Source organism: Lissotriton vulgaris, chromosome 6 (assembly GCF_964263255.1).
Source record: "Lissotriton vulgaris chromosome 6, aLisVul1.2, whole genome shotgun sequence".
Lineage (NCBI taxonomy): Eukaryota > Metazoa > Chordata > Amphibia > Caudata > Salamandridae > Lissotriton > Lissotriton vulgaris.
In genome coordinates this window covers 1,308,760,707-1,308,774,543 of record NC_141694.1, presented here as the reverse complement: position 1 = coordinate 1,308,774,543, position 13,837 = coordinate 1,308,760,707, and positions in this window count along the sequence as shown.

Sequence of the window (13,837 nt, the reverse complement as noted above, 5' to 3'; positions counted from 1 at the left end):
CTAAACATGTCAATATGACTGCAAGGAGTAGTGCGATGCTGTTGTTTAGGGCTAGAATAGGAAGGGTACCTGAAGTTCTCGAATATGGTAGAAATCAGTTCTACAGACTTTGTTGTCGTGTGCTACTAAGTTTAGCCAAGAGTTGAATGTTATTCAAAGAATGCACATTTTTTGAGTAGTATGCGAAAGTATGAACCTTTTTTTAGTCGATCGCCAGAGTTTTCGAGAATCAATAATTACTGGGTAGGGACACATATTTTGAAGAACATTTTGACCTGATCGTTTTGGTGCTTGAAATATGATGGAAACTACTTGATCCAAATATGAATCAATGTTTATTTTTCTAGGGCAGTTTAAAGTTGAATGCAGCATGATCTGACAAAGAGCAGTTGTAAGTGTGCAGTGGTGGGTATTAAGTTATATGTTAATAACCAATCAACGACATTCCTTGAATTCATTTGCTGGTACCTGATGCATGCCTGAATTTCAGTACTTGTAAAAACTCAAGAAAATTTGAAAGAACGATCCCTCTACAATTGAAAACCTGCTATAATTGGTGAGCTGAATGAATTTTATGATTGACTGATTGCAGCGCTTAATTTGTAAAATATGAAGTGCAGGTGCTCAAATGTTTGTCGGAGGCCACACCTACTTTTCTCTGACTCCACCTACTCTCCCCACTGGCTCCACCAGCGTACTCTATTAGCTCCACCCACATCCTCAACTGGCACTGCTAATAGTTAGATGTAAGCATGATGGAAGCATGGAAATGTCACTCAAAGGCTCCTAGGCCAGAAAGCATGGAAACGACACACAAAGGCACAAAGCCAGCAATGCAATGTGATTCACATACTTTTGGTCATGGAGGGGCCCCATGCACTGCAGAGGCTGCAGAGACAGAAGTCTCCATCGCGCCCCTGTAAGACAGTTCACACTTAAATAAAGCAGACACTGTAGACACTGTAGCACAATAAAATAGAAGCCATCGTCAGCACAACAAATGTGCGACACATTAAACACACTACGTCCGGAATCTTATTTCCATAATAAGGAGGTACAAGATGTGCGCACGCACCAAACGCAGCCTCAGTAATCATTCAGTATCACGCATTTATTACACTTCATTTTCTTTTTCATCCACACCACCTTTTATTATTTGACGATTCTAAACCCAGACATGGCTCTGCCAATGTACAAGAGTCGAAACCAGTAACATTGCTGTTCTGCCCCTAGTCAGGCCATGCTGCCCCCTCTGGCAACTCAAACTACAACACATCTTCCGCATCACCTTCATGATCGAGTCACTGAGAAATGTGTGTCCGCTCTGCTCCAAAACCATCTAAATAAGGCCATTTCAAGCAGATTCTGTGCTTACCTGTCAGGGAGACTCTTGGGCAGGCCCAGCATAAGCGCCAGTGAGCACAAAATCAACAAATATTTCTCAGATATGTGAGATTTATGGGCTCTTGACCTTATCCCATTCCGCGAGGAGAAGTGGGGGGCATTATTTCGAGTTATGCACTGGCATATGATAACTGTGCACACCCTCATGAGCAGTAGGAAAGAGACTGCCAAAGGTAAAGATTCACAATCCTCCTCTTGGCTGGGGCCCAGGATGTGCATCATGCATGGGCCCATCTTCCTGGCCTTTCAGCACTTTGTGGAGTGAATGGGTGGAACATGAGCCTTACAACTCCACCAAGGAGAAGAGGTGCAGTAGGCGAGTAAGCTGGAAGCCCAAGGCAAGCAAGCATGGGGTAATAGTGCAGGACAAGGCGTGATATCAGCCCCAGGCAGGCTACGGCTTCCAGGCTATCACCCCTTTAATTCGAACAGTCTACAATACTACAACAAGTAGTTGCATGGTGTACAGGCTGGCGGTCTTGCCGAAGCTGCGCAAAGTTCCCTCAGCAAAAGAAGGTTAAGAGTCCTTGCTGAATAGTTGGTTTGAGTGACATCAAGGGTCAGTGACCGCGCCATAGTAGTATCTGCCATGGGGGAGCATGAGCAGTAACAGCTCTTCCCTTAAGACACCAAGTTAAAAAAGATAGAGTGTATTAAGGAGGCTAGAGAACAGAGCCCCTCAACTTCACAGGCCCTTCAGCCACCCCACCTGCTCACCCAGGCAGCCCCACAGCCGTCAATGTCACTATTTATGCATTGAGGGTCCGGTCTGTAGCTCCAAGCCTCTCAACAGGGCAGTATAACAAATCAGTCAAGCTCCGTAGTTTAGAAGGCATCAAGCATGCTTATTGCTTCAATCATCAATGACAGAGTCTCCCGGGGCCCAATATGACCAGTGTAGCAGTGAGCAGTCGCTAGGCCCTGCATCTGCTTTTACGTTCTCAGCAACCCCAGCCAGTAGGTACAGATTCAAGCGGCCACCCCTGCAGTCTAGAGGTCCCACATGGCATTAAAACACGTAAGGGAGCCGTGCACTCCCCATACTTCCAACAAAGTTCAGAGTCCCTGGCGCCCAACATGCACAGAATTGGCAAAAGCTGCTGCTCATGTGGCTTCCCTTCAAGTCCAATTTCGCCGAGCTCAGCACTGGTGATGCTTTTGTACTGAAGTAAGGCTAACTGTTCCTTAAGGAATCCTAATTGTGTAGGGTGTATTAGTTGACCTAGCTTTTTCTCTAATCTGGTTGCTAACACATTAGCATACATTCTACAATCTAAGTTTATAATTGAAATTGGTTGTGAGATTTTTAACTCGAGCAGATATTATTCTCTTTAGGTATTACTACAGTTGTTGCAACAGAAGCTGATCCTCGGATCAAACTTGTGTCAGCATAGTGCAGGAATCAGTTATATGGAGGGGTTATTAGAAAACTGTGCGCATGCTCTGTAGGCTAAACCTAATTTCAAACTAGCAATAGCTTTAAGAATTTCATTTGTTGAGAGCATCTCTGGATTCAGGGTCTACTACAGACAGTGATATTTTATCTAAAATGTCTTCACTTTTTTATGTCAATTTGTTTAGCAGTTCTATATTGATCTCCATAGAATTCTCAAAAAGATTCCAAGATATCTTTTGTTGAGGTAATGTGCGTACCTTTTTTTATTTAATAGAGGGTATTATAATATTTAGTTTTTTCCACCCATATGTGGGGTTTTGTGCGTAATGTTTTGTTATATTCAGATTTACGGGCTTTTAGTTCATATTAACTGAGAACATTTTTTTGTGATGAAATCTAAATTCTAGATCTTTAATTCTGACTTCCAGTTTGTTTAAATGTGTGTGTTCCTTTTTTTGTTTGTCCGCCATAAGATTTATCATACACTCCCTAATAGTGGCTTTGAAGGCATCACAGTAAATTCAGGGGAAATCTCTGTTATGTTATTCACTTCTTAATAGTGGATACTAAAATTTAACATTTATTTTTTTATATTTCATCATCTAATCATATCATTAATTCTCCATTGCTTTGATGGAGGTGAAGGTATGGCTATTTTCAGGTCTAAAGATATGCAAGCCTGATCAGAAACCACAATTGGTTCAATGTGTGTGGAAGAGGATTGATGAAAAAGTTGGAATTCTTTTAAGATATAATCAATCCTGGAATGAGAGTCATGTGACTGTGAATAACAATATATTTATTACCTGTGGGGTTGTAAATTCTCCAAATATCCAACAATTGATGTTTTTTACATGAATTCAGTAATAGAGCATGGGCCCTATTAGGCCTAAATTTCATCTGTCACAAATGATCAATAGTTTCATCCAGTGGGAGATTAAACCCCAGCCATTAATATACCAGTTCTATTATGCTTTTTGATCATGCTCAGTCTGCAAAAGACATTTTTCTTAAAAAGTGCCTGGTAAATGAGGGCTCAGTAATTCTGTTTTGAGGGATGCTTCCTATATTTCCATTTAAGACGAGTTTTGAAATTAATTTTTGAGTATCAACCTTGATGATGATTCATCTTTCCTAGTCACCTGAGATGACTTTATGGAAATTTCTAGGGATATTAATATTAGTTTTAAATCTAATTGCAAGAAAATGGGTAAGATGGAAGACCAGATTTATTATATTTTAGTAGAATGCAGTACAGCAACCAAAGTTATTTATTAAAAATGGACTGCTTCTGCTGTCATCTCCCGTGCGGGTGCATTATAGTCTCCCTATTGCCACACACCCATTGGACCATGGTTCAAGATGTGTGCTGGCTAACTATCATAGGAATTGTACTAAAAGTGCAAAATTCCATGCTGTCATTCAGTGCGGGAAGTAATTCAAGAACCGTTAGTTCAAATATATGCATTTTATTTGCTTTTATTACATGAACACTTTTTTCTTCTTTTTCCTTAGGATCTTCGAAGAAGCTCCCATCCTCGGACACGGTCGACAGAGAGGATATTGCAGGTAAGTGAATGTACTAATTTTGTACAACTCCCTTCTTGTGGGGTTAATTTTACTGTGTTTAGCAGTCTCACTTGTCTATAAGGTGAAAATAATGTGTGGCAGAAAAAATATTTCAAAAAGATTGACAGAGCGCACACCTGTTTCATCCACTTTTCGTCATAACGTTTATTCTCTTTATATCCTTTCGCATGCATGCCCGGTAGCATGGTCTGTCCCAAAACCATGTATTTATGTGAACACATTGAGAAATTGGGGCGACAACTCACCCCAATACCGGACGCACAGCGTATTCCTGCGTATTTAACACAAATACCACGACGTTGTACCAATTTTATCTGTCTTTATTCCAATATAATCCAAAAATGTTTAGTTAATCTTTATACAATGTTCATCCTTTGTCACTTGGGAGGCCTCATATGTTATCAATATCCTTAATGCAGGGGAAATGCCATCAGGCCTTATTCCGAAGCATGGAGTAAACATACGTATTCCTCATTAATTCATCTTTAACACCCAATGCATTTCGGGCCTTTCCTGGCCCTTCGTCAGGGGTACTCTATAAATTCAAAACATTACTGTTAGACTGTGTATGTAAACCACTTAAGCGTGTAAATGACTGCATTTAAATACAAAAGAGCAATTTTTAAACCAAACAGTTCACCCCACAATCGGCGTACTCCCGCTAAAAAACGCGAAGCGCTACACTACTTCTAAGTCGATACCCGAGCCCACCTCTTCCAAAAGACATCCTTTTTTGTGGTTCTTACTCCCACGTATTTGGCTTCGCTGTTCAGTCCCCTTAGTTATACGAACAAAAATCGTCAATTTACTCTAGTTGTTACCAAACTACAAGTTTAATTTTCACTCGTACCTTCAAAATCTATTGTGGTAGTCACCTTCCAGCCAAGCTGATAACCATCTGAATGTTACATTATTTCTACGCGCTGCTTCTTAACGTTCTTTGTTGTATCCCCGCCCATATCTGTAACCCTTTCCTGATTGTTTGCCATCTACCATTTCGATCTAGTTTACGCACTGTATCTACAAGCACGTTTCCTGCATTGTATTGGTTGCCCAGACTCAAATATTTACATAAATTCCCTTAATCGTACCCACATTATCACCTCTGATACCATGCTTATAAACCTGAAAATTACTGCGCATGACCCCCTTATTAAGAACCTGATGTTGTCCTTCTATGTAACACTCACTATCCTTCTTTCCTTTAGCTCCACCCATTAAGATTAAGCTCACCCATTCACATAAGCTGCTACAATCTAAGGTACTACAAGTCCCATAGCACACTTCGTTTCCCTTGTCTGCATATCTCAATGTCGAGTTAATCAAACCTTTTTTATTTCCCTTTAACCAGAACGATATTTATCTGATCTCCCTCGTATCGAACTTAAGTTCCCCGCCCACCCTTAGATGTCATCTATAACATCAATTGTGTGTAAGTCCCGCATTTGCTGATTTCCACACTATTTTGTAAAAATTCACAGTAATTTTGTTGACTTGTGCATTACAGTGACCAAACTAATACATAAAGTAAACCACAGTCTGCCATTGTGCTTTAAATGTGGATCATCAGAATCATTGTTAAGGAAAATGTTCTTCTCAGTAGTCTCTTGAGTGACAATGTCTTAATTGCTGAATTCTTCCATGTTCTTTGCTGTAATCAATGGGTGCGACTCGTCGATGGGGCAGACTATAATGTATTTCAAAAAGATTGACAGAGTGCACACCTGTTTCATCCACTTTTCTTCATAACGTTTATTCTCTTTATATCCTTTCGCGTGCATGCCCGAAAAGAAAATATATAACATGTGTCTCTTCCGGAGGCGCAGCAGACGAGCGCAGCGGGCGCGCCGTTTGCGCGCCAAAGGCGCGCTTAAGGCAAGCTCGTCTGCGCTCGTCCACGCCGAGGTAGCGCCATGGGCCACCCATGCTGCCGGATTTGATCCCTCATTCCAGGAGCCTTCACCTCCCGGGCCACCCTACTCTAGAGAGCAGCTTATTCAACCGGGTCAGCTACACGCAGACAAAGGTACTATTTAATTTGCTCCTACGTCCTATCCCCGAGCTGATATAATATGGGACGACCTTTTGAATTGTGGTCTATTAAACGTTAGATCCTTGCCTAAACATTGCACGGAGATCCAGCTTTTAGTGGAATCTCATGAACTAGATATTCTGTTCATGACAGAAACATGGACCCGACCAGATTGCTGGGTTGATCCTGGCTTTGCTTGCCCTGACGGGTTCAAATTTCTCCACTCTCCTAGGCCCACTGGCAAGGGCGGGGGTGTGGGAGTGATTTTCAGATCTTCTTGTAACATTAAGGTCTTTAATTTAGACCCTACCCCGGGTATCGAGATGCTGGGTCTCTCTATTTTGACTCGCCCTGGGTCAATTGTTACCTGCCTAGTCTGCTATCGCCCTCCAGGTGCATTCAACTTGGTACAGCAACAAGCGGTAACTACCACCCTGACCAATACTCAGCTCTTGGAAACCTCCTTCAAACCTGTGTCAGTTGTGGTCTCTCCCAACTGGTTTTTACAGCCACCCACAAAGCAGGCCACCTTTTGGATTTGGTCTTTGCGGGACCAGACTTGGTGGTCATGGGAAACACCCTGCCAATGGACTGGACAGACCACTCCTTAATTAAATTCTTCCTATATAAGAAACTGGCCTCATATAAGCTACAAGTTCCATCTAGAGAAATCAAATGTAGAGACTGGAAAACGCTCTCTCGATTGCATTCTTCTGGCGAACTGTTCCATTTGGACTCGCTTTTTGATGTAAACAAGGGTGTGGACGAAAACTATAATGCTTTTTACACCAGCATTTCATCGGTCGTTGACTCACGGGCTCCTCTAAAGGATCGTATCCTTAGAGGCAGAGTCTCTGCCCCCTGGTTCAACGACGCTCTTAAAACTGCTAAACTGCTAAACTGGACTGCAAACAAGCAGAGCGGAAATGGAGACGCGACTACAATGAATCCTTTAAAGAAATATGGAAAACTAAAATTCTTGCTTATAAAAGCCTCATCGTGAGAGCAAAAGCTGACTATTACTCCTCTCTGATTGGTAATCCCAACAATAATGCCAGGAGTATTTTTAACATCTTAAACAGTGTTACCAATCCAGACCCGTGCAAGAACGAGATTGTCCCCTCTCAAGATCTTTGTGACAATCTTGCCGTATTCTTTAAAGAAAAATCGATCTGATTCTTCAAGATTTGGACATCTCCCTTGACAGTGAATCCTCCCTGGAATCTAGACCCGCTCCACTGGCTAACCAGGTACCCAACCCGGTTTTGTCTCTGGAAAGCCCCTTGCTCAGTTTCCAGCCACTCTCCTTTGAAAAATGTTCTAATATAGCGAGAGAGATTGTTTCTGGCTCTCCTCTGGACCCGCTCCCTCCTAAAATTTGGAAGGAGTTTGCTGTCGAGCTTTTTCCCTCCCTCCATCTCATCTGCAATCAATCTCTGATAACCGGCACCGTTCCTGCCCACTGGAAGCGTGTGCTCGTCTCTCCCCTGTTGAAAAAACCCTCTCTGGACCCAGAGTGTTCAAAAAACTACAGACCCATTTCACTGTTGCCTTTTTCCCGCCAAGATAGTTGAGCGAGTGGTTAGTAACACTCTTTCCACCCACTTAGAACAACTTCTCCTACTTGACGAGGACCAATTTGGCTTCAGGCCGGCCCATGGGACCGAAACAGCCCTCATCACCGCCATGGATGAACTTCAGAGGCGTGCAGACAGAAATCAGGCTTCTTTTTTGATTCTGCTTGATATGTCTGCCGCCTTTGACAGGGTTAATCATAAGATCTTGTTAAGGCGGTTGTTTGAGACAGGGGTGAAAGACTCGGCTCTGAGTTGGTTCCATTCTTTTTTGCAGGGCAGGCAGCAGGCAGTTTCTATGCCTCCTTTTCAATCCCCCTTCTCCCCGGTCCTGCATGGTGTGCCCCAGGGCTCTGCCATCAGCCCTATCCTTTTTAATATTTACCTTAGGCCACTAATCTCGCTCATTAAAGGTTTTGGCATTTGAATTATCAATTATGCCGATGACACGCAGATGATCCTTTCCTTGGAAGGAGAGGAGTCCATCTCTGTGGAGGTTTTACACAACTGCCTCAGGAATACGGCCAGCTGGTTAAAGGCAAACTCGCTTCAGTTTAATGCCGGGAAAGTTGAAGTGCTTTATAGCACTGGGGATCCCTCGCCCGTTTCCCAACAATTTTTAGCCCCCGGAATCCGGCTCTACCGTCCGGCCTTCGGACTCTGTCCGTAAGCTGGGAGTCAAGCTGAACCATGGGCTCAGTATGGACACCCATTTTCAGAAAACATCGGCCTGTTGTTTTTCCATCCTTCGCTCACTCAGGAAGGTTCTGCCCCTGCTACCATCTCATGCCCGCGTCCAGGTGGTTAGATGTACCATCCTGAGCAGGTTGGACTATTGTAATGCCCTCCTGCTCGGGTCCCCTGAGTATCTACTGGACAGACTCCAAAGGGTTCAATCTGCGGCGGCTAAATTGCCGTTGGGGCTGCCTAGGAGATCTCATGGTCCATCTGCCCTTGCAAAACTACACTGGCTTCCTCTTAGACAGAGGATTCAATTTAAAGCCCTTTGAATTGTGTTTAGGGCTCTTCACAGATGCAGCCCAGTCCCCCTCAGGTCCAAGTTTGTCTGGTACACTCCTTCCAGACACCTTCGCTCCTCGGAGGCTAAACTGGTAGTTGTTCCCAGATTTAAGAAGGTCAGAGCTGGTGGCAGATCCTTTCAGGTGACTGCATCCAGACTCTGGAACACTCTCCCATCGTGATTAGGGCCACTAATGAACTTATGCAGTTTAGGAAAAAAGTAAAAACTTGGCTTTTCCCTGGCTAGCCTTCGCTCCCCAGGCATACTTAGCTGCCTCTATTGTCTATCACGGTTTGGATTTTGTTAGCGCCAGGATGCCTGCAACGGTGACAGTCGCCCTATATAAATTCTTTAAAAAAAAATATATATATATATCCATTTGCGTGCATGCCCGGTAGCATGGTCTGTCCCAAAACCATGTATTTATATGAACACATTGAGAAATTGGGGCGACAACTCACCCCAATACCGGACGCACAGCGTATTATTGCCTATTTAACACAAATGCCACGGCGTTGTACCAATTTTATCCGTCTTTATTCCAATATAATCCAAAAATGTTTAGTTAATCTTTATACAATGATCATCCTTTGTCACTTGAGAGGCCTCATATGTTATCAATATCCTTAATGCAGGGGAAATGCCATCAGGCCTTATTCCGAAGCATAGAGTAAACATACGTATTCCTCATTAGGCCACGCCCACCCAAAAATAGGCCACGCCCCCTTTTTAATACTCACACCCAATATAACATGTGTCTCTTCCGGAGGCGCAGCGGACGAGCGCAGCGGGCGCGCCGTTTGCGCGCCGAAGGCGCGCTTAAGGCAAGCTCGTCTGCGCTCGTCCGCGCCGAGGTAGCGCCATGGGCCACCCATGCTGCCGGATTTGATCCCTCATTTCAGGAGCCTTCACCTCCCGGGCCACCCTCCTCTAGAGAGCAGCTTATTCAACTGGGTCAGTTACACGCAGACAAAGTTACTATTTCATTTGCTCCTACGTCCTATCCCCGAGCTGATATAATATGGGACGACCTTTTGAATTGTGGTCTATTAAACGTTAGATCCTTGCCTAAACACTGCACGGAGATCCAGCTTTTAGTGGAATCTCATGAACTAGATATTCTGTTCATGACAGAAACATGGACCCGACCCGATTGCTGGGTTGATCCTGGCTTTGCTTGCCCTGACGGGTTCAAATTTCTCCACTCTCCTAGGCCCACTGGCAAGGGCGGGGGTGTGGGAGTGATTTTCAGATCTTCTTGTAACATTAAGGTCTTTAATTTAGACCCTACCCCGGGTAACGAGATGCTGGGTCTCTCTATTTTGACTCGCCCTGGGTCAATTGTTACCTGCCTAGTCTGCTATCGCCCTCCAGGTGCATTCAACTTGGCACAGCAACAAGTGGTCACTACCACCCTGACCAATATTGCCTTATCCCATCAAAAGTTACTTATTATTGGGGATTTTAATCTTTGGCGTAATGGTCCACTCGACTCAGCTCTTGGAAACCTCCTTCAAACCTGTGTCAGTTGTGGTCTCTCCCAACTGGTTTTTACAGCCACCCACAAAGCAGGCCACCTTTTGGATTTGGTCTTTGCGGGACCAGACTTGGTGGTCATGGGAAACACCCTGCCAATGGACTGGACAGACCACTCCTTAATTAAATTCTTCCTATATAAGAAACTGGCCTCATATAAGCTACAAGTTCCATCTAGAGAAATCAAATGTAGAGACTGGAAAACGCTCTCTCGATTGCATTCTTCTGGCGAACTGTTCCATTTGGACTCGCTTTTTGATGTATACAAGGGTGTGGACGAAAACTATAATGCTTTTTATACCAGCATTTCATCAGTCGTTGACTCACGGGCTCCTCTAAAGAATCGTATCCTTCGAGGCAGAGTCTCTGCCCCCTGGTTCAACGACGCTCTTAAAACTGCTAAACTGGACTGCAAACAAGCAGAGCGGAAATGGAGACGCGACTACAATGAATCCTTTAAAGAAATATGGAAAACTAAAATTCTTGCTTATAAAAGCCTCATAGTGAGAGCAAAAGCTGACTATTACTCCTCTCTGATTGGTAATCCCAACAATAATGCCAGGAGTATTTTTAACATCTTAAACAGCGTTACCAATTCAGACGCGTGCAAGAACGAGATTGTCCCGTCTCAAGATCTTTGTGACAATGTTGCCGTATTCTTTAAAGAAAAAATCGATCTGATTCTTCAAGATTTGGACATCTCCCTTGACAGTGACTCCTCCCTGGAATCTAGTCCCGCTCCACTGGCTAACCAGGTACCCAACCCGGTTTTGACTCTGGAAAGCCCCTTGCTCAGTTTCCAGCCACTCACCTTTGAAAAATGTTCTAATATAGCGAGAGAGATTGTTTCTGGCTCTCCTCTGCACCCGCTCCCTCCTAAAATTTGGAAGGAGTTTGCTGTCGAGCTTTTTCCCTCCCTCCATCTCATCTGCAATCAATCTCTGATAACCGGCACCGTTCGTGCCCACTGGAAGCGTGCGCTCGTCTCTCCCCTGTTGAAAAAACCCTCTCTGGACCCAGAGTGTTCAAAAAACTACCGACCCATTTCACTGTTGCCTTTTCCCGCCAAGATAGTTGAGCGAGTGGTTAGTAACACTCTTTCCACCCACTTAGAACAACTTCTCCTACTTGACTAGGACCAATTTGGCTTCGGGCCGGCCCATGGGACCGAAACAGCCCTCATCACCGCCATGGATGGACTTCAGAGGCGTGCAGACAGAAATCAGGCTTCTTTTTTGATTCTGCTTGATATGTCTGCCGCCTTTGACACGGTTAATCATAAGATCTTGTTAAGGCGGTTGTTTGAGACAGGGGTGAGAGACTCACTCTGAGTTGGTTCCATTCTTTTTTGCAGGGCAGGCAGCAGGCGGTTTCTATGCCTCCTTTTCAATCCCCCTTCTCCCCGGTCCTGCATGGTGTGCCCCAGGGCTCTGCCATCAGCCCTATCCTTTTTAATATTTACCTTAGGCCACTAATCTCGCTCATTAAAGGTTTTGGCATTCGAATTATTAATTATGCCGATGACACGCAGATGATCCTTTCCTTGGAAGGAGAGGAGTCCATCTCTGTGGAGGTTTTACACAACTGCCTCAGGAATACGGCCAGCTGGTTAAAGGCAAACTCGCTTCAGTTTAATGCCGGGAAAGTTGAAGTGCTTTTTAGCGCTGGAACAAGGATCCGTCGCCCGTTTCCCAACAATTTTTGGCCCCCGGAATCCGGCTCTACCGTCCGGCCTTCAGACTCTGTCCGTAACCTGGGAGTCATGCTGAACCATGGGCTCAGTATGGACACCCATGTTCAGAAAACATCGGCCTGTTGTTTTTCCATCCTTCGCTCACTCAGGAAGGTTCTGCCCCTGCTACCATCTCATGCCCGCGTCCAGGTGGTTAGATGTACCATCCTGAGCAGGTTGGACTATTGTAATGCCCTCCTGCTCGGGTCCCCTGAGTATCTACTGGACAGACTCCAAAGGGTTCAATCTGCGGCGGCTAAATTTGCGTTGGGGCTGCCTAAGAGATCTCATGGTCCATCTGCCCTTGCAAAACTACACTGGCTTCCTCTTAGACAGAGGATTCAATTTAAAGCCCTTTGCATTGTGTTTAGGGCTCTTCACTGATGCAGCCCAGTCCCCCTCAGGTCCAAGTTTGTCTGGTACACTCCTTCCAGACACCTTCGCTCATCGGAGGCTAAACTGGTAGTTGTTCCCAGATTTAAGAAGGTCAGAGCTGGTGCCAGATCCTTTCAGGTGACTGCATCCAGACTCTGGAACACTCTCCCCATCGTGATTAGGGCCACTAATGAACTTATGCAGTTTAGGAAAAAAGGAAAAACTTGGCTTTTCCCTGGCTAGCCTTCGCTCCCCAGGCATACTTAGCTGCCTCTATTGTCTATCACGGTTTGGATTTTGTTAGCGCCAGGATGCCTGCAACGGTGACAGTCGCGCTATATAAATTCTTTAAAAAAAATATATATATATATATCCATTCGCGTGCATGCCCGGTAGCATGGTCTGTCCCAAAACCATGTATTTATGTGAACACATTGAGAAATTGGGGCGACAACTCACCCCAATACCGGACGCACAGCGTATTCCTGCCTATTTAACACAAATGCCACGGCGTTGTACCAATTTTATCGGTCTTTATTCCAATATAATCCAAAAATGTTTAGTTAATCTTTATACATTGATCATCCTTTGTCACTTGAGAGGCCTCATATGTTATCAATATCCTTAATGCAGGGGAAATGCCATCAGGCCTTATTCTGAAGCATAGAGTAAACATACGTATTCCTCATTAATTCATCTTTTTTAAAAAAAATATTTTTATTGACAATTGTTACAGCAATTTTTACCCCCCCCCCCCGCACCAGTCAATATCTTTCAACAGCAGGTACATTTCTAGATAATCACATAAAAATTCCATTGCATACTTCCATAATATATACATCTTATAGCAAAACAAATTGGGAAAGAAAAAATAAGGCATGAAAAACAGTAGGTAAGAAAGCATTAATAAAACACAGTTAAAGAAAGAAAATCAATAATCAATAATCCATAGTCACAATTCCTAGATCCAAAATGGAGAGAGGACAGAAGATACCCCAAATGGTATATATATATTTTATCACATCCAACTATTCACCCCCCTAGACACTTGCCATCCTACTTTTCCATTCTGCGATAGGCTTCCACAACTGTAATCCAAGCGCTCACCCTTTTTCCCCCTTCTGGCATAGATAGCTTTCTCCAGATTATACATATACAGTAACCTAGCCAACCAGTG